Source organism: Mya arenaria, chromosome 3 (genome assembly GCF_026914265.1).
Source record: "Mya arenaria isolate MELC-2E11 chromosome 3, ASM2691426v1".
Classification (NCBI taxonomy): Eukaryota; Metazoa; Mollusca; class Bivalvia; order Myida; family Myidae; genus Mya; species Mya arenaria.
In genome coordinates, this window is record NC_069124.1 from 22,955,495 (window position 1) to 22,978,892 (window position 23,398).

General features: G+C 33.4%; 1 long non-coding RNA gene across 2 annotated transcripts in view; it reads left to right on the forward strand.

Annotated features, from left to right (window-relative positions):
- Positions 1-18,047, forward strand: part of LOC128227395 (uncharacterized) — a 30,269-nt gene extending 12,222 nt beyond the window's left edge. Inside the window, exons 2-3 of one of the 2 annotated variants that reach the window (XR_008259811.1) lie at positions 16,574-16,776; positions 18,005-18,047. This is a non-coding gene — a long non-coding RNA (uncharacterized LOC128227395). Of the gene's footprint in view, positions 1-16,573; positions 16,777-17,937 lie in introns of both variants that reach the window. The other variant, XR_008259812.1, reaches the window with a different exon arrangement.
- The last annotated feature ends 5,351 nt before the right edge of the window (positions 18,048-23,398 follow it).

Below are 23,398 nucleotides of genomic sequence, written 5' to 3' on the forward strand. Positions count from 1 at the left end.
AATTTATCATCCTGGATTCAATAAAAATAATTATTTACTGCCATTAAAACATCTTTCCTAAATACATCAACTTAAACCATCGAACCCGTACTGGAATCAATAGTAAGTTCAAAAGATTCCCGGTTTCAATCAAAAGTTATGGATTTAACCCGCTCACGAATATCAGAATAATGTCTATATATTTCTTATCCAATAGTTACTTAGTAACCAGCATGACAACCATAACAATGATGGCACCATCTTTTTACTATGACTTACAACTTTTCATACTGCCATTAAGCCAGTCAAATTCAACAGCATGTCCTAACTGACATAGCTCATGAATTTCAAAATGAATTATATAGAGGTACTTCTTCGCTAGTCATAAACACACCAGCATGACTTCAACCTATTTAGCTTATACATATCAGAATGCATGCACATATCTACTTCTCAGAAATTTATAAACAAAAGCATGTATTCAACTACAGACTTTATGAATATCTAAATGACCAGAAGATATACTACTTCGCTAGTCAAAAATTCAAGCATGACTTTATAAGAGTTCATGAATATCAAAAAGACTTCAATATATCTACCTCTTCGCTTATGATAATAATAATAAAAATAATAACAATAAAACTTCATTTCATGAAGATAACACATTAGGGGACAAGTTTATTGTTTACAATGTGGTATTCAATTGATTTTGCAAAAAAACATATAAATATACATTTCTCATTCGAACAATAACAAACAAGACGACATTCAAACACAACATATACAATGTTCAAACTTTGAACGAAAGACAAAAAATAAATCCCATTTAAACAAACAATTTAAACAGACAATGTTCACATAAGTGATTGTTTTGTCATAAGTTTTTTTTTTAAATTGTGATTTGAATGCAAATAAAGATGATGATTCTCATCTCACTATATAAGCTGAGGAAACAAGTTCGGAGAATTCACATACTTTCTGAGCTTCTAGATACGTAACTGCTTATAAATCTGCAAAACATAATCAAACATATACAAAAACTATACCCATAACCTATTTAAGGTCCTGCAACATATTTATAAAAAAAGTAAATTCAATCAATCAAAATGAAGATTTTGCATGTACTTTCCTTCCCGAGAAAAATGCACTTTCCTTTAACCCTAATAGATGAAATGTAGGATTTGTTCTCTTATTTATTGAAATGACCTGTTTTAAACTGTTTGTGCATTTCAAACTTTCATTTCAGAATACATTTTTGCATTTTATAAAGTGGGCATACTTACATAATGTTTGTTTTAGATTGCCAACATTTCTTTGTTCAGCTCCTTCAAATCAAAGTTAAAATTGGTCCTATGTCCGCATGTATTTACCCAAGAGGTTTAGAGTGTGCTGTGTTCTACCAGTTATTGATGTATGAGGAGGCGTAACTTAGGCTTTGCAACCGATAACGATAACGCTTAAAATGTTGACATAGGTAGGGTTACTGCCTAAAAATGATTTGCATTTTCAGTCTGAATTGGTGAATTTGGCGTTTCATGGGTTTTTATATTGTCTTCAACGAAACAGCCAAAACAACCAGAAGGCGTAACAAAATATCTTGTCATTTTTCAGGTTTCCCGACCCCCTCTAAGTTTTCTACCTGAACAATATATTACCTTGCCAATCGCATTTTTTTCTGACCTTTACCTATTACTCCGTTTTGCTATATCTCGTTACAATATTTTCCAGCTTCGAAGAGATGTTTAATTGCATCATTTTCCGATCCTTTCTAGTTTATGTTAATCAAGTTCTAATCGCGCAGTATTTAGGTGTGGTAATGATATTTAGAATCAACTTAACTTTAAACAAGAGGGTCATAATGGCCCTAAATCGCTCACCTGAGTAAAAGTTTTTAACATTTGTTACCACTATGCAATGTTTCACAACACAAGTGTGTTCCTTTTTGCCAATATTAAATCTAGGGGTATAATTTCTTACAATGTTATACACAAAATACATATAAGCTTGATATTGTACAATTGGTACACATTTCAATGATGGAGCTTCATAAATAAGAAAGCAGGTCAAAACGTCACAGTCAAGGTAATCCAAGCACAACATCAATATTTGTTTTAAAAATTGAGCACATTTTATGAAATTATCTTTGCTGTAGAAATTAGGAAAACATGCATGTACCATCAATATTGCTGCTATGGGTTGCAAGCGACATTATATGCTAATGCTTAATATCATTCAGTTATTACCACAGTTGAATAATGTAAATGAGCGTAAATTTTAAGTGTACATGTGCACACGTAGATTTTCGTTAATTCTTAGTAAGGCTAATTAATCCTGACAATAACTTGAATAACTGATAAAATGGCTTCTGTTCACAGAACCATTTGAGGCGGGCGAATCTCAAAATAAACAAGAATATTTTAGCTAAGTTTATTAATGAATAAAAGTATTAAGTTAATACACATGTAATACACAGCTAATTCTAAAAAACGATCACGTATAGGACCGTGATAACATACATATGAACTAATTATATGGATTGGGCAGAACTTAAAAAGGAAAAAAAATACCTTGAGCGATGACAAATGAAGAAGCCACTATTGCATAGGGTACAGCTTCAATACACAATGAAAGAAAAATACTTACTTCATTTAATTTGAAGTGAACAAAAGACATTTACTGTATCACAAAGTGAACCTTATTTACTGTATCTATTGACAATAAAAATGTGTTCTCAAACTATTCGATCAACGTTAAGTCATAAAAGTGAGAATACTAGGAATTGGAGGTTAGCAAGTAACTATTTTTTAAAGTTTATTACACTTTTGTGCATCGTACGGTTAATATTGCTTCAAAAGAAAAGATCGCAAATTTGACGCAGTTGTATATAACGTTACCTTTTAAAATTGAACACAAGTGAAAAGGCCGATGGAATATGCGACACCAAATAAGTTGGAAAACTTATAGCTTACATTCTTATTTTTTTTATTCAAGTCTTCAATAATCTAGTCTCAGAACACTACATCCTGTTATTAATTCAATATTATAAGAACATTCCAACTTAAATTAACCCAAACTTTATTCAGCCCAGCAGCTGTAATACTATGGAAATCTCAAACACCTGTGATCTCCATCTTCATTATCTCCAATTGTTGGCTTTTTACTAAATAAATTGACTATAGGTTTCTATCATAGAGAAATTTGAGAGAGCTGATTTTACAAAAAAAATAAAATATTAATAATTAAATGTTTATCAATATATTATTGAACGTATGACTGGTAAATAGTTTTCTCTTCCAAATGCAAATATTTGATTATTTTCCTAATATTGATTTTCCTCCAATTTCGGCTCATGTGGATGATTCTCCAATTGGAGTTGCCAAACACTCGAAAGAGACCTAATATCTTGCAAAATGATGACAAACGGGAGCAATACATTTAGCATTAAAATTTAACGTGTTTTTAGTTTCCGTTTCAAAGACCATACGTACAGTGATTGTTTTAGCCATATAAAGATCCGAAACGGATTTTCAACTTAAGTTCTGCAATCAGAGTCCATTTATCGGTTGGTTATCAATCTCATGTACTCATATTGCCGGATTTGTCCTGTCAGCCAGATAAACATATGATACACGTTCCATCGATATGATTACAGTGATTGCCTTCAGATGCATACATTACCATCTCTTGTAAATTGCTGAACTCTAAGGTAAAGATAAATCAACGTTCTTAATGACTGCTTGTATACAATAAGCGTATTACCGGCACTGACCGTTATTGCAATTCCTCACCTTCCAACTAGGATCACATTAATAAGCTCTCCATTTTAAATCGAAGTGGCTGCAAGGCGATGCGCAACCAGCGACATACTTTGATGCAATTCTCCAAAACAAAATACCATTCTTTGGAGAAAAACGAGTTATTCATGGCATCTTGCTTTCACACAAATTCTTAAATTCCCTAGTTTAATTTATTCAACACTGGTTTCGAAATAAGTGCGATTCAGAAAGGCATATCTAGCTCGAGTTTTCGTTGCATAAAATTTGCGTGGGTAAGGCAATGAATGACTTAATATAATTGTATGATGTAAATAAAGATGATATTATTCTACAACATTATCTAACATCCAACATATTTCTTTTATAAATTATATATATATATCATTAGTGTTGATATAAACACTAATCAAACAGTTAAAACGTAAACAAACGCTTACTAACAATATATAATAAAAAGGAATCACTAGTAGTTTATCTTATGTCGTTATTTTGACAAAAGTGGATAAAAAATGATCTTATTGTGCTGCTAGAGTGTCACAAAAACAACAAGTCAAATAAATAATAAAACAACATGTCCGGAAGAAGCTGATCGGGACCAATGAAATACCACATTAGATTTTTGTCGGCCACTATATGTATCGCAAAATATGTCCCACCTATTGTTAGGACAACACATTTGGTAACAACTTGTTGCACGTTAATCAATGTAAATTGAGAACATAATTTTGTCATTTCAAGGGTCTTTACTCTGTTGTGACTGAGGCGACATGGCTGGTGATCGACCCCGGCCGATATATGTATACCAAACACTTTTTGTCCAATTATGGTGATTATTTGACAAATACAATTTAAGTAACTGATCGGACTAGACTAATTTAAGTAACTTCTACAACTAAACGGCCATAACTCTCAAGTGACTTAAGCGATATGGCTGGTCATCACAATTGTTCAAGTTATAATGCCCAAAGACTTTCTGACCACATTTGGTGATAATTGAATGCTTACAAAGTAACTGATCGGACAATACCGAATAAAGTGATGTCTATAACTATTGGGCGATAACACCCGATTTACTAAAGCGATGCTACTGGTTAAAGAACTTACCCAAGGTATAATGGCCATACACATTCTGATCAAATTTAGTAATGCGTAAACAGAGGCTTCTAACGTTATTGATCTGGAAGACCGAATTTAAGTAATTTCTTCATTAAGGGGGGGGGGGGTAACTCTTGAGTGAATCAAGCTATATGGTTTCATTTCATTCAATGGGCACACTCATAAAGACAAGACCCTTTATCATTGTTACGCGTAGTGCCCCCGCCATATTGGCCACATTGTCATATACTAAACGTCTCTCTGTTAGCGGTTTGTATCGACAGAACTTTGTAAAGAAGTTCGCCATTTGATTTCTTTCATTGTGCAGTAGGTGGTTTCTTAGACTTAGACAGACCGAAAGTACTTGCTGTCGGAGCAATAGTTGTTCTATTATTATCTAAGTTTATATTAACGTTGTTTTCATAAAATAATAATACAATGTAACGATTTAATGTTTCCACATATTTATAAACTTGAAAATTCATAGCCAGAAAAAGTATATTTTCGTTAACATAACCAATCTGACCTTAGTTTTGGAAAATGTACTGGCAAATATATCACAAACACGTTCAATATCCCTTTAAATAGACAATAAATATTACCTTTAAAGCAGGAAATAATCGTGAATATCAAACCGATATTACAGTATAAAAAGCAAAATCTTTAAACCACTTTCACGCATTTGTATTTAAGTTAAAACCATTTTGGTAACTTCTTGTTAACAAAATACAAAATCAACTCTTAATTCCTAGAAAACTTTTCATATCGAGCACGTTTCGATCAATGTCGTTTGTAAAGTGATTTTAATAATGAATACAAAATATTATTTTGTTATGGTAGGAAACAAAATATTGAACAAATTCGCAATTTTGATCCTTTTGGTCACTTTTTGTATTTTGGCAGTTTCTAAAGGAATCAAACATGTGTAAAAAGAAATATGAAGCGGTAACAGCACAATAAATAGACTTGAAAATTAGGAATATAATGACTCACTTATTGTACAGAGGTCTCCTTTGTATCCAGCGGCACATCCGGCTGCACATTGCCCATTGGTCGTGTTGCACGTCGTATTGCCGTCACGACAGTAGCCACAGTGAGATGTACAGTTTGGTACAAACTCCCCGGGATCACAGGCTAAAATACGTATTCGGTAAGAACTCTATTTCACTAAAGTAACTAATTTGTGACTGCACATGATAAATTGAAGGCTACAAATTAGTCTACGAAACACTTCTTTTTTTCAATGTACATTTTTGAGGTAAATTAAATTTCTAAAATAGCACGACCCTTACGTGTTGAGCATACATCCCCTTTGTATCCGAATGCACATCCGCTCGGACAATGACCGTTGTAGACGTTGCACGTTGTGTTCCCGCCACTGCACTGACCGCAATGTGACGTACAACCGGCTCCATACTCTCTCGGGGAGCATTCTGTAGATGTATCGAGACTATACTGACCGCCACGTTATCCTTTTACGATGTTTGTTCTTCCTGCTTTTAGCAATTCGACTGTTGATGCACAGTTCATTTAAAAACTTCAATCGTTTCCTTGCTCATAAAACGTAAATTATATTTAGCTTGATTTAACGATTATGCAACAATACACCATAACCCGGATGATACCATTTATAACGAGCACGTTTCGGCATGTCTTAAGTCAAGTTAATTCAACGAAATGTATTACAATAAAACTTATCCTTACTTGGTAATGGTAGGAAAACATGATATGGAAATGGTATGTAATTTGGTCCTTCAAAGCCACTTTTGCATTTGGTATTACAATCAGGAATCATTTATTTTGTTTACGGAAACGCAAAGTGGTCACAGTATTTAAATCTATAGTATATACCAATGGTTTGTTTACTGATTTTGCAAAAGTTTCCTTTGTATCCAGTGGCACATCCGGCTGCACAGTGCCCGTTATACGTGTCACATGTTTTGTTGCCACCAAGACAGTAGCCACAGTGAGATGTACAGTTTGGTCCAAACTTCCCGGGAGCACAGGCTGAAATATGTTTTTAGTAATAACACGTTTGCACCTAAGTATCAAAAATGTGACTGCACATGTAAAATTGACGGTTACAAATCAGTCACCGAAACACTTCTTTTTTTCAATGTACATTTGTAACGAAATACAATTTCTAAAAAAGCACGACCCTTACGTGTTAAGCATACATCCCCTTTTTATCCGAATGCACATCCGCTCGGACAATGACCGTTGTAGACGTTGCACGTTGTGTTCCCGCCACTGCACTGACCGCAATGTGACGTACAACCGGGTCCATACTCATCCGGGGAGCATTCTGTAAAAGTATTTAGACTATACTGACCCCCGCGATATCCTTTTACGATGTTTGTTCTTCCTGCTTTTAGCAATTCGACTGTTGATGCGCAGTTCATTTAAAAACGTAAATCGTTTCCTTGCTCATAAAAAGTATATAATATTATGCTTGATTTGACGATTATACAAACATACATCATAACTCTGACGACAACAAGCACGTTTCAATCATGTTTTAAGTAACATTATTTCAAAAAAAGTGTATTAAGATAAAACCTATCATTACTTTGTAATAGTATTGAAAGGGTTTACATGAATTTGGGTCTGTCAAAGCCATTCTTGTATATTTATTCAGTTAATAACTCTATCGCATTTTAGTTACTAATCTGTCAGTGAACATGTTTAATAGAAAAATGGAACAAGACCTTTATTTCATGAACATGCTTATTTATTTGATTTTGAATTGTTTTGTAACTCGTAAGAGAGTAACATAGAAGATAAAACACCCAAACCTCTCAAAATACTTTTTAGAACTAACACGTTTCGGTCATGTCTTAAGTCAAGGCATTTCAACAAAGGAAATTAAAACATTGATAAATGATTTACTTTAAAATAGTGGTTCCTTTAACAAGACTGCCAATCACGTGACCTTTGAGGGATAAAGAATAAAACCGAACATTTGCAAAGCCGACGAACACCTGTAAGTTTTATGTTTTTTTTTATCTTAGTATTGGTTCGCATATACCTTTTCAGTTATTTATCTATTCTTTTCACCAGTAACTATGTACAAAAACAAAATGGTAAGCCTACTTTATCATGTTTTTAATAAATGTCTTATTATACTTGTTTTGAACTAACTGAAAAGAAAAAAATATAAGACTTGGCCGTTGTAATTTGACATAATATGTTGATTGAAGATGAAAAACATGAACACTTACCGGCGCTCGTCGACTTTGCAGATATACGGTTTTCTATATTATCACAATCAAGGTCACGTGATTGGCAGTCGAGTTTAACAATAATATATTATGTGAATGAAAATAAAAAGTGGCAGCAGCATCGATTTAAACTCTTGAATAATAGCTCACTGGTTTTACAGATGTCTCCTTTGTATCCGGCGGAACATCCGGCTGCACAGTGCCCGTTGTACGTTTCACACGTCGTGTTGCCACCATGACAGTAGCCACAGTGAGATGCACAGTTTGGTCCAAACCCTCCGGGAGCACAGGCTGAAACATTTGACCATTTGAAATATTTAGCTATTTTGTCTATGCATGTGTGTAAAAGATCATACGGTGTAATGTTTAGTATCCAATTACAACGTTCTAATATTAAAATAAATTATTTATTTCTCGCAGAATTTGCAAACTTTTATTGCAGGAGTAAAATAATCACCTACTTTCATTACAGTAGACCCCACGAAATCCCGGAGAACATCCTCTAGGACAGCTTCCATTCTTCAAATCACACCGGCTACCGTTTAAACATTTACCGCAACGGTGCGCGCAGTTTTCACCGAAGTAACTGTTGTTGCAGCCTGCAGGTTTAAATTGATATTGTTATATCGTCGAGGATGGATGTATTTGTAAACATTTATAACGAGAATTAATTTAGTAAAATGTACACCTATATTTCATTTAAGTAGAATCATCGTGATAACAAAAGGCTGCATATTGACTTCAGGGTACATTGAAGTGTTTGCCGCCATTTAATGGTATCACTTTGAGATTTCTGCTGAATGTTTATAATGGTGAATTTTGTTTAAACGATAGTTAAGTTTTAAACATTATTGGTTTTAGAACCAGACAGTTAAAAATGACTGCCCGTTCAAACAAAGAACTTTTTGCCAGTTCGAATATATGGCTTGTCTCTGTTGTTTCCAATGTTTTATTACATAAATACATTGTTTTATTGGACATTTTTATAAACTATTTATTTAACTACCTCTGGCTTACATTACTTTGTGAAATGAAAATACAGTCTATTACATAATTATGATAATACTTACTCTGCAAGCAAAGTGGTTGGCTTACATATCCAGTTTCACATCCCTGAAGACATGTCCCATTGCTATTGTCGCACTGTAAAAATCCACCTTTGCAATGGCCACATTGCATAGAACAGTTGTTGCCATATGTCCCGTTGTTGCATTCTTAGATGTAAGAAATATTAATTTAATAAGCAATATGTTTGCACGTTTTGATGCAGTAGTTTTCATATGTCAAATACAAATGATATATTTCAAATATCGTCGTTTTCCAATTAAAGTAAACTGCATAAAAATGTGGTTTTTTATTTCGTTAAATTCGTTTTAAAAACAAACAACATAATACGAACCTTGTAAATAAACGGGAGATTGTAAACAATACTAGTGGGATTGCCTAAGTCATTTAAAAAAAAAGGTTTCAAAACGTGCTTAATGTTGTTTAAATTGCTCTGTGACGGAAGTCACAAGACATGTTTATATATTTGTATATATACCTGTTTTGTATAATTTAACTTCACACAAAGACATGACACTTATTCCTGGAGAGATAGACGTCATGTTGATGTAACGTGCAAGTGTAGGAGGAGCTATTGGTGTGTTTAATCCCTTTTTACTAATGTTACCAGGTATAACATGTCCGATGTCCTTTGAAGCATAAGCAAAAGTAGCTTGTAGTCCGTTTGTTCAAAATTGCCTAAAATGAATACCTTTATTTTAGTGTCATCAACACGTAAAACTAACGCACGCACACACACACACTCTCTCTCTCTCTCTCTCTCTCTCTCTCTCTCTCTCTCTCTCTCTCTCTCTCTCTCTCTCTCTCTCCAGCACACACACACACACACACACACACACACACACACACACACACACACGTGATTGAACAAATTAAAACTGTTATACTAATTTGTTTTGATTTTTACTATAGCTTATGGTAGTACAATATCTATATCCTAGAAGACGCTTAGGCATTAGTCATTTAACTTTGTTTGAAACTAATAAGACAAAGCAATTCATTGCTTATACCGTGTTGAATTAATGATATTAAAAGTGTTGAAATTTTAGTTTAGATACGGAAAGATTGACCTTTTCTATCAACTTTTCTTTAAGGTTATGTATATGTTTGTGTTATCATGTTTACACAATCCGTATTAATACCTTCAAATACAATTATTTTTTTAATTATATCCACTACTTTTTCAATCCTTGTCTTCCTATTATTTTTTTTCATCCCTAATTCGATTGTAGTGTCACCGTTCGCTTCCATCTTCAATTGATTTACGATAATTAGTACGCGTAATACCATTAGCCCAGGAAAAAGCAAGTGTAAGGCGCAGTTGGACAAAGGCCTTTGATAAGTTTATATTGTGTTTTTTGAAGGACTACTTGTTTCATCATGTATGCTTTTTTGAAGATTTTGGTATACTTTTGTAGCGCTCACGAGTGTTTCCCTAAAACATAAAAGTTTTCATTTGTTATAATAAACAGGTATATATTTCTCACTAATCAGAGCTATAATATAGTGAATTTAGTCATTTTACATACACACAGAAGGTTAAACGCATTTGTTTTAAGGGTTATTAATTTACTTAAAAATGATGTTTTTATTTCACAAAGTATTATTAACGGGATTGCAGTATAAACGGGCAGTGAAAGAACGACTTTTGTAGACGAATAGTTTAAACAAAGGCAATATAATGACTACCTAGACATTCAAAATGAAAATTTAAGACGAACTTAAAGGATGCATAGTAATAATTCAGTTATATGTTACGAGTTTTTTTTGCATTTGTTCGCCGAATGTCACGTTCCGCAAATTCGCATAAACCCATAATTCAATTAACCCTAACTCTATGGACATATATAAAAACTCGGTTTAGCGCAAAATAAGTTAGTCTGACATTAGACAATAGACAGTTCACATTGCTGGGACAGAATTGTTACTCATTTTATTAAGTGATAATTCCTAGTTCTCATATTGTGTCTTTCTGTTATCTTCTCTGTGTTGGCATTGACATGCTAGAGTCTGCTGTGGAAGCAAACGTCATTTAATTCACATGGACGGGACAAAAGTGACAATCACTTCTCACGGGTTGGTGGCTTATCCCGTGTGCTGTGATTTGTTTCTGTGTTTGAATTATGTGAGGTTTAGTGATTAATTTAGAAAGCCAATAGAAAGTTATTTGGATAGTTATAATATTTAATTTTCTAATTATACGACTCAAATAGTCCTCTTGCCTATTAACATTTCCTTAAATCCAGTGTACTGGATATATCCAGCTTCCCACAAAGAGAAACTTGTCATACGGGATATTTACATTGAGAGAAAAAGAAATTAATTGAAATGTACAAAATGCTAGTGGTATAAATGCATTGCTATCTAAGATATGTCTATGATACTATGGAGGAAACCTAATCCGTCCTCAAAACAGTTTTGAACTTCCCAACAGGCTTTAATATCAATAACACATTGCTGAGAGGAAGAATTTTGAAGAGCATGTATCAAACAGCTTAAACATTTAAGTTTGATCATACGCCATGTTGGCTTAATCAAAAATGTATGTACAGGATGACATATTTTTTAATTAACCATTCGTTTGCGTAGATTGGATCACAAAGAATAAATTTAATGTTCAAAAATGTGTTATTGAAATAATTAAACCTTTTTTATAAATATTTAAACATTGTGAACCATGGTCCAAATCGTTTAATGGAATTTAAGCAGTGTGCATGCAGAGACTTACTACAGCCTAATGCTGTTTCTCTTATGTTTATTGGTTTTGATTAAAAATGCTTAAATGGATTGCAAAACACCAAGAGTATATGGTCCGTGATATACTTAGTACATAAATGTATCTCATTTCTTTGAAAATGTATCATTCAACTGAAATACAAGACAAATTCATACTACGATTCAATCAATATTATATATGCCTTTTGATCTATTTCACAGCTGGTTTTGTTTTTGTTTTGTACTTCGTTCCTTGCTACCATTAGCATTTAAGCTTGAAATTGATTGGCATTTTGTGTGAAAAAAATGTCCCATCATGCTTGTTAAATTGAGTGGATCATCTACCTAAGATAATAATTGAAGATGTCAGTAAAACTTTAATTGTCGGAGCATATAACCAGTGGTGAGCCTTTTTAGAGAAAGGTTAAGGATCACTAGTCACTCATATATTTTGAATAAATAACAAGTGTACAATAAATATATTTAAACGGACGTCATCCGGTACACATTGTGATAATAGAGAGCTAAAGGCTTATTTTTACCTTCTCGTCCGATTACTTCGATGCGCCTAATCAAGTGTTCGCCGCCTAAATCCAGGGCCCACCAAGGTTGTAAGTAATTTGTTACACTGCAGGCTTGACAAAGCTGTGCATCTAGTGTGTATTTTTTATCCCCGAGACCATTAATTGCATTTTCAGCTGTGCAGGTAACGTAACTGGATGACTGAGTTGCAATGCCGGTCACTGTGTTGAAACAATTAACGTACACTGTTAAATCAGTGCTTTAACTGATACTAATTAAATTTATAATATAATAATTATTTAAAAGAAAAAAATCATATTGCATTACTGTAAAGTCTGAATGAGAGATAATTTTACGCTATTGGTACTGTTTGCATATCATAGATTACTTTTCAGCTTAACTTTGATATATTCCAACATACAAAACTATTATTGGTTAAAAAAACAGAACACAACGCAATATGTATAGAACAAGTAATCCCGTTCCATCATAATGAAGTGGACTTATGAAACAATGTATTTCACAAACATTTTGAGTTAAATTGGTCCTTTTGTTTTACTATCTCCATGACAAATATGACAACTTCGGGTCAAAAGGCAATTACAATTACCTTACACCTACTTATAAAGTAGTTATTTCTATATTGCGCGGCTTTTTTCCAACTAAGTCAATAAGATCCTATTTAAACGAAGAATTTCAGTTAAAAATTTGAAATGAGTTATTTCGACCCTGCTATATGCCAATGCATAACATATGTAATATTGTTTTGCGTATTGCGTTGGATGTGCCTATCAAAAATTGGAATATTACGCATCATAATAAAGATAAATGGGTAAGAGTGACCCAAGTGAATCAAAGATATATCAATCAGTACAATACTTTGTTTAAAACCCGACCATTTTGTATTTTATCATATTCTTTCTATGTTTGGACTCTCAGTCTTCTCATTTTATTTTACAATATATATGGCTTGTCTCTGTTGTTTCCAATGTTTTATTACAATAATACATTGTTTTATTGGACATTTTTATGAACTATTTATTTAACTACCTCTGGCTTACATTACTTTGTGAAATGAAAATACAGTCTATTACATAATTATGATAATATTTACTCTGCAAGCAAAGTGGTTGGCTTACATATCCAGTTTCACATCCCTGAAGACAATATTTATCTGAAAAAAAGAAATAATATAAGCATAACACGAAGCTCAAAATCTTTTCTAAAGATTAATTTATGTTCTAGAAACAACCAATTATGTTTAAAATGATTGTTAAACCACTAAATGATTGCATAAGGTAGTTACCTTGAAATTTGAGTGGAAATTTTATTAAATAGAAATAAATTTATATTTTTCTTGCATTGAACTTATGTTTATTCATTGTTTTTACAATATTGGTTACAGAACAAAACTATTATTCGTTTTCGAAAAGCATCAATAATTATTTACAAAAAGCGTTCATGCAGCCTTAATCAGTATTTACACAAAACGTTCATACAGTTTCAATTAGTTTTTACACTAAGCGTCCAGGCAGCCTCAATCAGTTTTAACACTAAGTGTTCATGCAGCTTTAATCAGTTTTTAGACTGTCGGCTGTAAGCCGACAGTCTTTAGAGAGCGGTATTTCAGAAACGCGACTAGTCGCCTGACACGACATATTGAACATGAATATATTAATACACACCACCTGCGTAGCAACAGAACTACTTACGTGAATGTGGGGCGTCAAGTACCTGCTTATGTGTATTTAACGCGTTATTGCCTTTTTATGACAAACATTGCGTGTTACTCTTAGTATAGTTGTACCGTTGCAATTTGGTGAGTTTTATTGAACAAAATAATGAAAAATAATGAAAGTATAGCATTTATATACGAAGTCATTTTACCCTACATCCAATAGTAAGCTACACCACATGTTTGCACCCCGTGTGACGTCACACATATCCCGGCATTCAAGACTGACCCGGCTAACCCCGGCAAAGAACTTATTTTATGAATGAAAGCTATTAAGAAATAAATCATACGCGGTTAAAGAGTTCATGTAATGTAATATTTTGTGAAATAGCTTTTATGTTTCAAATGATTTTTTCAGCAGCAATCGAACTATTGTATTTGTTTGAGTAAATTATTTGGATAATACCTATTACAGTGTGTCAACGTTATGCCTATTGTTATTTTGGACTATAGGGTGTAGTTTTTAAAGTCATACACAACATGGCGGCGATTATGCGGAAATGAAATTGAATGTTACTTCGAACACGTTCTTCTACAAAATATCCGACCTGTATTTAGTGCTATTGCTTTAAAACAATCGAAGCAAAAATGGCATCAATGTATGCGTCTAAAAATGTTAAATTTAGATGGAGACAATCCAGAAATTAGCTGCCAGGAAGTAATCGATTTCGGACACGAAGGTACATGTACATTAGTCTGAAATAATAGACGTGTTATACGGGATTCTTCCAATCCCTAACGTCTAAACGGTTTTGTGCAAAAAGCGGGGTTGTTTGAAAAATATTGAAATTGTTTTAAGTGAAGTATTTTATGGTTTAAATGGATAATAAAGTAAAGATTTATATTCATATTTTACCATGGAAGTGCAAAGCTATTTTGCAAAAAACAAGCATTTAATGCATTAAAACACATTATTTACCTTTTCATTAAAAGGAAAGTTGACTGACACAGACAACAATTATGCCAAGTGGAACAACTTGACCCAATCGTAATAATTCGGCCACCTCCGACAAGCTTCGAGATAATACAATCGTAACAACTCGGCCTTGGCCGAACAATCTGAACACCTCAGCCAGTATCCAACAGGGATTGACTATCTGGAAGCTTACCGAAGATGGCGAGTTGTTACAATTGATGGCCGAAATGTTCCGATTGTTGTAAAATTGTGAACTGCAGCCTTGCAGGTGCCCTTCATGTATATATTGTTATGTTTTGACAGAATGAAATGAAGAAAAAACCATCAAACTCATAATTATTTGCTTGATATTACTTTTTGGTTACGGAATTTATATAAAATAACATTATCTGGTAATATTTCTTGTTTTTATGATATGTGATTGATGCAATATGCTTTAACCCGGAATCCCGATCAGAATAACTACCCACTTTTCGTACAAAACAATTTGTACGTGAAGAATTTGCTGTATCAAAAATCGTAAAAAAATCTGTCAACGTACAATTATATCTTTTTACGATTAAAAAAATGTATATATATATATATATATATATATATATATATATATATATATATATATATATATATATATGGCAAATCTTTCACTACAACATCTTCATGTTACTTTCAATTCAGAGTTGATTATTCACTAAAATTATTTCGCATTTTTAATTGTTGTTTAACCTGAAACGTCTCAACCATCAAAAAAGAACATATATGATTCAATAGTCTAAAAAAATAGACGTGTTATATGGGATTCTTCCAATCCCTTACGTCTAATCGGGTTTGTGCAAAACAGGGTGGGGGTTGAAAGATATTGAAATCGTAGTTAGATAAGTATTATATGTTTGAAATAGATATTAAAGGTTAAATTCGTATTTTAGTTATTACCATGTAAGTGCAAAGATTTTTTTCACAAAACAAGCATTTAATGCATTTAAACACAACCATTTTATATCTATGTAAATCTATGCACCGCAGCCTTGCATGTGATCTTCATGTATAACAGTTTATATCATTATGTTTTGACAGTATGAAATGAAGAAAAACACTCATCAAACTCATAATAATTCGTCAGCTTTTATTTTTTGTGTACATAACTCATATTTTAGATATATATAATTATCTGACCCGGAATCCCAATCGGAATAGCTACCCACTTTTGGTACAAAAAAGTTGTATGTGAAGGATATGCCATTTCAAAATTTGTAAAAAGATCAGTTAAGTTACTATTATTTGGACTAGTGCTTCAAGTGTTTGATTTATTGTCTCTATAATGTATAATGCACCTGTCAATTGTAGAGCCAAGCTGGGAGCTGCCTAAAAATCAGTTACCCAGTTAGCTCAGTTTGACAAATCTCCATGCAAGTGTTCACATGGTCGTGGGTTTAAGCACCATACCAGTAGCATCTTTTCTCAAAGGTTTACTTTAGAACCCATCATCCAGGAGTAAACAATTATGATTTTTTTTATTAAATATTACAGGCCATGTTCTTTTGTAAACTTTCAGATTGAGAAGTGCCTGGATACAAGGCTAGTATTGTTAACATCATCTGATACAATCAACTGGAACAAAGCTGAAATGGCTGCCTGACCTGACTTAAAAATTGGATGGCAGTACATCAGACTAGAAGATTACAAGTATTGAGGTGGACAAAATGAAACCTGAGCCTTCCAAAGCTGACAGATTGCACAAGAAACACATAAATGCAGGTATTCACTGAGATATTGTAATTATTTTTTGAAACATCTCATTCATTTAGGAAGTTCAGTTGAAACAGAGTTGGCAAAAAAAATGAACAAAGGTATATACAATTTGAATTAGAATTCAAATGAGAACTTAACTGGCCAGCACAGAATGGTAAAATGCTAGTCTACCAATATAAATGTGCCTGGTTCGAATCAGTAAAGCTGATGAATGTACTGGTTGTGTAGCCAGGATGTGAGTAGGTCTGCACTTGGCTGATAATGCATATCATATGTTTAAGCTGCACTCTCACAGATTGTCTGTTTTACCAACTCTTTTTTTATTTCTTGGTAATGAATTATTTTATGCGAATTTCTGAACACTGGACATAACAGACAACTGGAAAAAGGGGATCGCTGCTTTCTTATATTAATTCAGTCAAAAAAGACAACTGAAAATATTGGAACGCTGTTTTCTTATTTTAATACGGTCAAAAGATGATGTTCTGTGCCAAAAATCTCATTATTAGTAAAGCGTTAATAATGCTTTTAACCATAAAACCAATAGTTACAAATGTAAATATAAAAAACATGATCTTATCTTTTGTCAGCAGTCTTATTTCATCAGTTTTCATACTGCTTTTCATTAGCTTATTCCAAGCCAAAAAGTAAAAGAAGTTGTCAAAACCTTCAATCTGTGACTGAGAGTGCAGCACTCTTACAGATTGAACGTTTTGACTACTTTATTTATTTTTTGTCTAGGAACGGGCCAATTTATGTGAAAATGCATGTTAACCATTCATATAAGATTGCTGACAATAAATTTGTCAGAAAATGTTTATATTTAAGTTCAAAATGTTTTATGCATTTTTCTTAAACCGTTAGTAACGCTTTAAGCCATAAAACCTTTGTTTTCGACCTGAAATATGGAAGTCTGCAATCTAATATTTTGTCAGTAGTCTTATATCACTGGTTTGCAGATATTTTAGCAAAAAAATAGGTCATTCCAAGACAAAAGTTGTAAAAACAGTAAATCTGTGAGAGTGCAGCTTTAAATGACTAAATGTTTTGATTTGGCTCAATTTTCACCTAAAATCTTATAGTTTTGTGGCATCTACCGTAAATGGTTTGTTTTTAACAACATTACATGTGCATATGTATATATTTGTTCTTAAATTTGTAATTTAGATTGAAAGATTCATTCTCTGGAAAGTAGAAAAGGGCATGTTACATACTGTTATCACTGCCATGACAGAAACCATATTGAGGAGCTGGTCCACCTGTAGGAAGAATTGCGCTATTGGTTGTTGGAGCAGCACTATTACCCAGCCATACACCAGCACTTAGTTTGTCATAGGGAGCATTTCTGAGCAGTTATGGAGACCACTAACTATGCAGGTATGTCATAATCAAAATCTTGGTTTATATATTTTTTTATAATTTAGCATCTGTTGAGAAGAAATTTATTTCTAGATTGAAGGCACACACTATAGATTGATGCCCAAAAATATATTTCTTATTTTAATGCATTATAATGTCTAACTCATTTGACTTAAATGATCAAAGCAAAAGAAATGCAAATGATTAATCTGCAGATATACAAATGTAAGCTTTTTTAACCGGGGAAATTGTTGCCACTTGTCTATTAATTAAAGAACACATTTATAATTAATAATGTTTAATCTGTACACAAATCATATGCCTTCTTTGTTTTAACCATCAATGTCAAAGAGTCCAGCATAATAATGCATTAAATTGAAAAAAATGCATTAATTTATATGAACCCTTTAAAACAAAGACATTTCCTAAATCCAATAAAAAATAATTGAATATTGATGCAGAGTTCAGTTAGAATATAATATAACTTTATTTTGCAGTTGTTGCAGTGAAACTTGCACCAGTGTGTTTTCTGTGAAGATAAAGAGATAGTGTCCAGCAATGAAGACCCAACTCAAGATCTGACCTTGTAAGGCCAATATGAAATAACTGTGGGAAAATGGGAAAAACCTGCAGTCAGGAATGCACGGAAATCATCAAAAGAACAGTGTTAAATTAATCTTGAATAACTTGACATTTATTTTGTTTGACATATTTATTCATGGTGCAGTGAAAACATTCTTTTTTCTCATGGTTATTTAAATTTAGAATTTATAGGAGGGAACATCACTATGTAGTTTCATGTTCATAGTCAGATCAAAACCCATGTACATGCCCAAATGAGCATTCGAAAATATCAAAATGGTACTTGTTGTATGTAGTGTAAGTTAATTAACATAATAAACAAAAATATTTAATCAATTTCAATTTATTATGCCCCTTTCAAAGAAGAGGAGTATATTGCTTTGCACATGTTGGCCGCTACGTCCGTCTGTCTGACAGTAGACCAAAGCTTTTCCGGGTGATAACTCTACAATTCCTAGACCTATTGTCAAACTTGACATGAAAGTTTGATTTAACCAGTAGATGACCCCTTTTGATTTTAGGGGTAATATGGTCAAAGGTCACCTTGAACAGGAAGGTGTCAAACCATACATCTGACTGATAAGTTGACAATGCCTGCACCTATGGCCCTCAAACTCAACATGGAGGCTAAGTCTGACTATTAGAAGATCCTATTGATTTAAGGGGTCATTGGTTCAAAAGTCAAGGTCACAGTGACCTTGAATGCTAAAAGGTTGTACTAATAATGACTGGACAAAGCCTGCACCCATGGCCCTTGAACAACTTGACTTTGGGGTTGGTCCTGACCAGTAGGTGAGCCCTATTGATTTGTCACAGACCATTGAACGCAAAAAGCTTGCCTGTGTGACAACTCGACAAAGTCTGCACCCATGGCCTTCAAACTTGAAATTTAGGTTTGGGGTGACCAGCAGATGACCCCTTTGGATTTGGAGGTCAAGGTCACATCTCCAATATTGGTCATCACAACTATGTCATTTACTTATTCCCTGCTGCTAAGAGGATACATGTTTATCAGCAAATATCAGCCATCATCTGAATATGAGTGAAAACTGTACCAACTACCCTCATACTTTGAATAGCATAATCTTAAAACTGCCTCAAAGGCATCTTTTGTCAATGAAAAACCAGCTGTCATTTCGGTCCATGCATAGTTCATTCAATTGTCCAGATATTCTTGACAACATGGCGCTAATTAATGCTGTAGGTTTGAAATTTAAGACATTAGTTTTTTTTCTTCAGCACCATGCAGATTTATTAACACTTTTATAATAAAAACAAAATAGAAAACAAATTTTAAAGATATTAGTTTTTTTCATGGTATGATGCCACAGCACCATGCAGATTTGTTTTCACTTTTATATCAAAGAAAGTAACTCGAGCACAAATTTTGTAGATATGTGGACTCTGTTGATAGAAGTTCTGGGAGGCATTTTTAGGCTTGAAAGAGCATCATTTTAAAGTTATATTTTTATTATGTCCCTTGAATCTTGGGTATAGTTTGTATTGTATTTGCATTTTAAAGACATTGGCTTCAACAGACCCTAATGAAATGAAGGAATGTAATTGCTTACTGAAACTGTTATAAGCGACGTCATAAATTGAAGCGATTTTAACATAATGAATATGCATTTAACTAATTTAAAGCGGTTCAAAATTAGGAAATTTGAATTAAGAATCTTGTAGGCCATTGGATACATGATTAAGTAGGGCCAATATATTTGTGCTTATTATAATCACATTTATCCTTCTTCATCTACCTTAAAGAGTGTTCATCATTTGTATGAAATCATTTGATCACGTTTCATTTGAAAGAACTTTGCGGTAGTGTTTGCTTGCTTCAGTTACGTCACCGACAGTCTTGCAGCGCTTTCAGCGCTTTGATTACACTAAGCGTTCATGCAGCCCCAGTCAGTATTTACACTAAGCGTTCATACAACCTCAATCAGTATTTACACTAAGCGTCCATGCAACATCAATCAGTTTTTACACAAAGCGTCCTCAATCAGTATTTACACTAAGCGTCCATGCAGCCCCAATCAATATTTACACTAAGCGACCATGCAGCCTCAATCAGTATTTACACAAAGCGTCCATGCAGCTTCAATCAGTATTTACACTAAGCGTTCATGCAGCCTAAATCAATATTACACTAAGCGCTATTGCAGCCTCAATCAGTATTACACTAAGCGTTTATGCAGCCCCATTCAGTATTTACACTAAGCGTTCATGCAGTTTCAATCAGTATTGACACGAAGCGTCCATGCAGCCTCAGTCAGTATTTACACAAAGCGTTATTGCAGCCTCAATCAGTATTACATTAAGCGTTATTGCAGCCACAATCAGTATTTACACTAAGCGTTTATGCAGCCTCAATCAGTATTTACACTAAGCGTTTATGCAGCCCAAATAAGTATTTAAACGAAGCGTCCATGCAGCCTCAATCATTATTTACACAAAGCGTCCATGCAGCCTCAATCAATATTTACACGAAGCGTTCATTCAGCCTCAATCAGAATTTACACAAAGCGTTATTGCAGCCTCAATTAGTATTACACTAAGCGTTATTGCAGCCTCAATCAGTATTTACACTAAGCGTCCATGCAGCCACAATCAGTTTTTACACTAAGCGTCCTCAATCAGTATTTACACTAAGCGTTCATGCAGCCCCAATCCGTATTTTCACTAAGCGTCCATGCAGCCTCAATCAGTATTTACACTAAGCGTTCATGCAGTCCCAATCAGTATTTATACTAAGCGTCCATGCAGCCTCAATCAGTATTTACACTAAGCGTTCATGCAGCCACAATCAATATTTAAACTAAGCGTTCATGCATTAAATTTGTATTTACACTAAGCGTTCATGCAGTCACAATCAATATTTAAACTAAGAGTTCATGCATTCAATCTGTAATTACACTAAGCGTTCATGCATCCACAAATATTTTTTCACCTCTCAATAATTATTTAACAACGCGTTTTTACATCCTATATCGGTGAAATTTAGTGAAAAGCACGATAGGCAACTGGATTATTAAAAAATAAAATTAAGGTAAAACTCAATTCAATTCACAAGTACAATTTGTAATTTATTTGTGGTATTCACTTTATTATTCAGGAGTAACACATTCAAACAGTGTAAACCACTGTGAAAACAGTTGAAAAACAACGACTAGTTTTGTAAGAGTTAGAACTTAAATGATTGTAAAATATCTTAAGCGTTTTGGAAATATAGTTCAAGGAGAAACGGCCTTAATCCCTGGTCTGTTCTTGAAATGTGCGTTCAATTGGAGTTTTTTCTTAAAGCTGTTATTGCGTAAGTAAGGAACATTCATTAATAATTCAAAAACAATGGTTCAAGAACATTTATTGTTCTTCAAATGAAATATACAAAATAAAGATTGCAAAACTGAGATTCGTGGTCATATAAAATTTAAGTTAAGAAATAGTTTTGGTTAATTAGTGTCTCTATGGCCAAATATTGTGCAAACTGGTGACAAATATAACCATCCATTTATTAAGATACATCGAAAATTGTGCTTGGTGTGGTTTATTATGTAAAATGGCCTAAACCAACATAAATTCTGAGCTTCAAATAATGAAAAAAAAAAAAAAAAAAATTAAATATATAATTTGTTTGTTTTAAATAATTGCCAATAATGTTGCGAAAATAAACTCTTGCATTTGATTGCTATACGACCGTGCATGACGTTATATTTGTGACGTCATCAATCGCAAAGTGCACGAAAGTCTCGAAAATCGGTTACATAAACCATAAGCCATAAACTTTTCTATATATTACATATATACTTCATTACCTGTGCAGGGATATATAGTATGTAAAATTAACTGCATGCAGATTGTAATAATTTTGCAAAAGTTGTCTGCTTGGTGACTGTCAAATGCCATTGTTTACATTAAGTGTCATGGAAAAGTTCCGTCAAGGGGGAGTAAGAAGTTAATATAGCCAAAACTAAGGTTGCAGCATTCCGTAAAAAAGGACCGGTTAGGGCTAATGAAACTTGGGTATACAGTGACGTACCACTTGAAGTAGTTGACAATTTTAACTATCTAGGCACAGTATTTAACTACACGGGCACTTTCGTTTTAAATAATCAATATGTAGTCGGTAAGGCCCTAAAGGCTATGCACGTATTAAACAAAAATATTAACAAATATGACGTACCTCCGAAAATTGCACTTCAATTGTTTGACTCATTTGTAGGTTCGATCCTTAACTATGCGAGTTCTGTCTGGGGGTTTTCAAAATCGAGAAATATAGAAAGGATCCACCTAAAATTTTGCTAATCGCTTCTAGGAGTTAAGCGAAGTACATGTACAGCGGCTGTTTACGGAGAATTACGGCGTTATCCAATATATATTAACAGATACGTGCTAATTATTAAATATTGGTTCAAAGTACAACATTCCAATAATATTTTATTAAATTTGTTATACCGTAAATCAGTTGATTTAAGCGAGGAAGGCCTCACAACTTGGGCATCTAACGTTAAATGTTTACTTGAGGAGAACGGGTTTTTAGATGTCTGGGTTAATCCGGGGAATTATAATGTCAAACTCTTTGCTCAAGTCTTTAATCAACGTTTAATCGATAGTTTTCTACAAAAGTGGCGTGCTGATTGTGCAAACAGTGCGAAACTTAATATTCTATACTTTCATCTGCACAGTA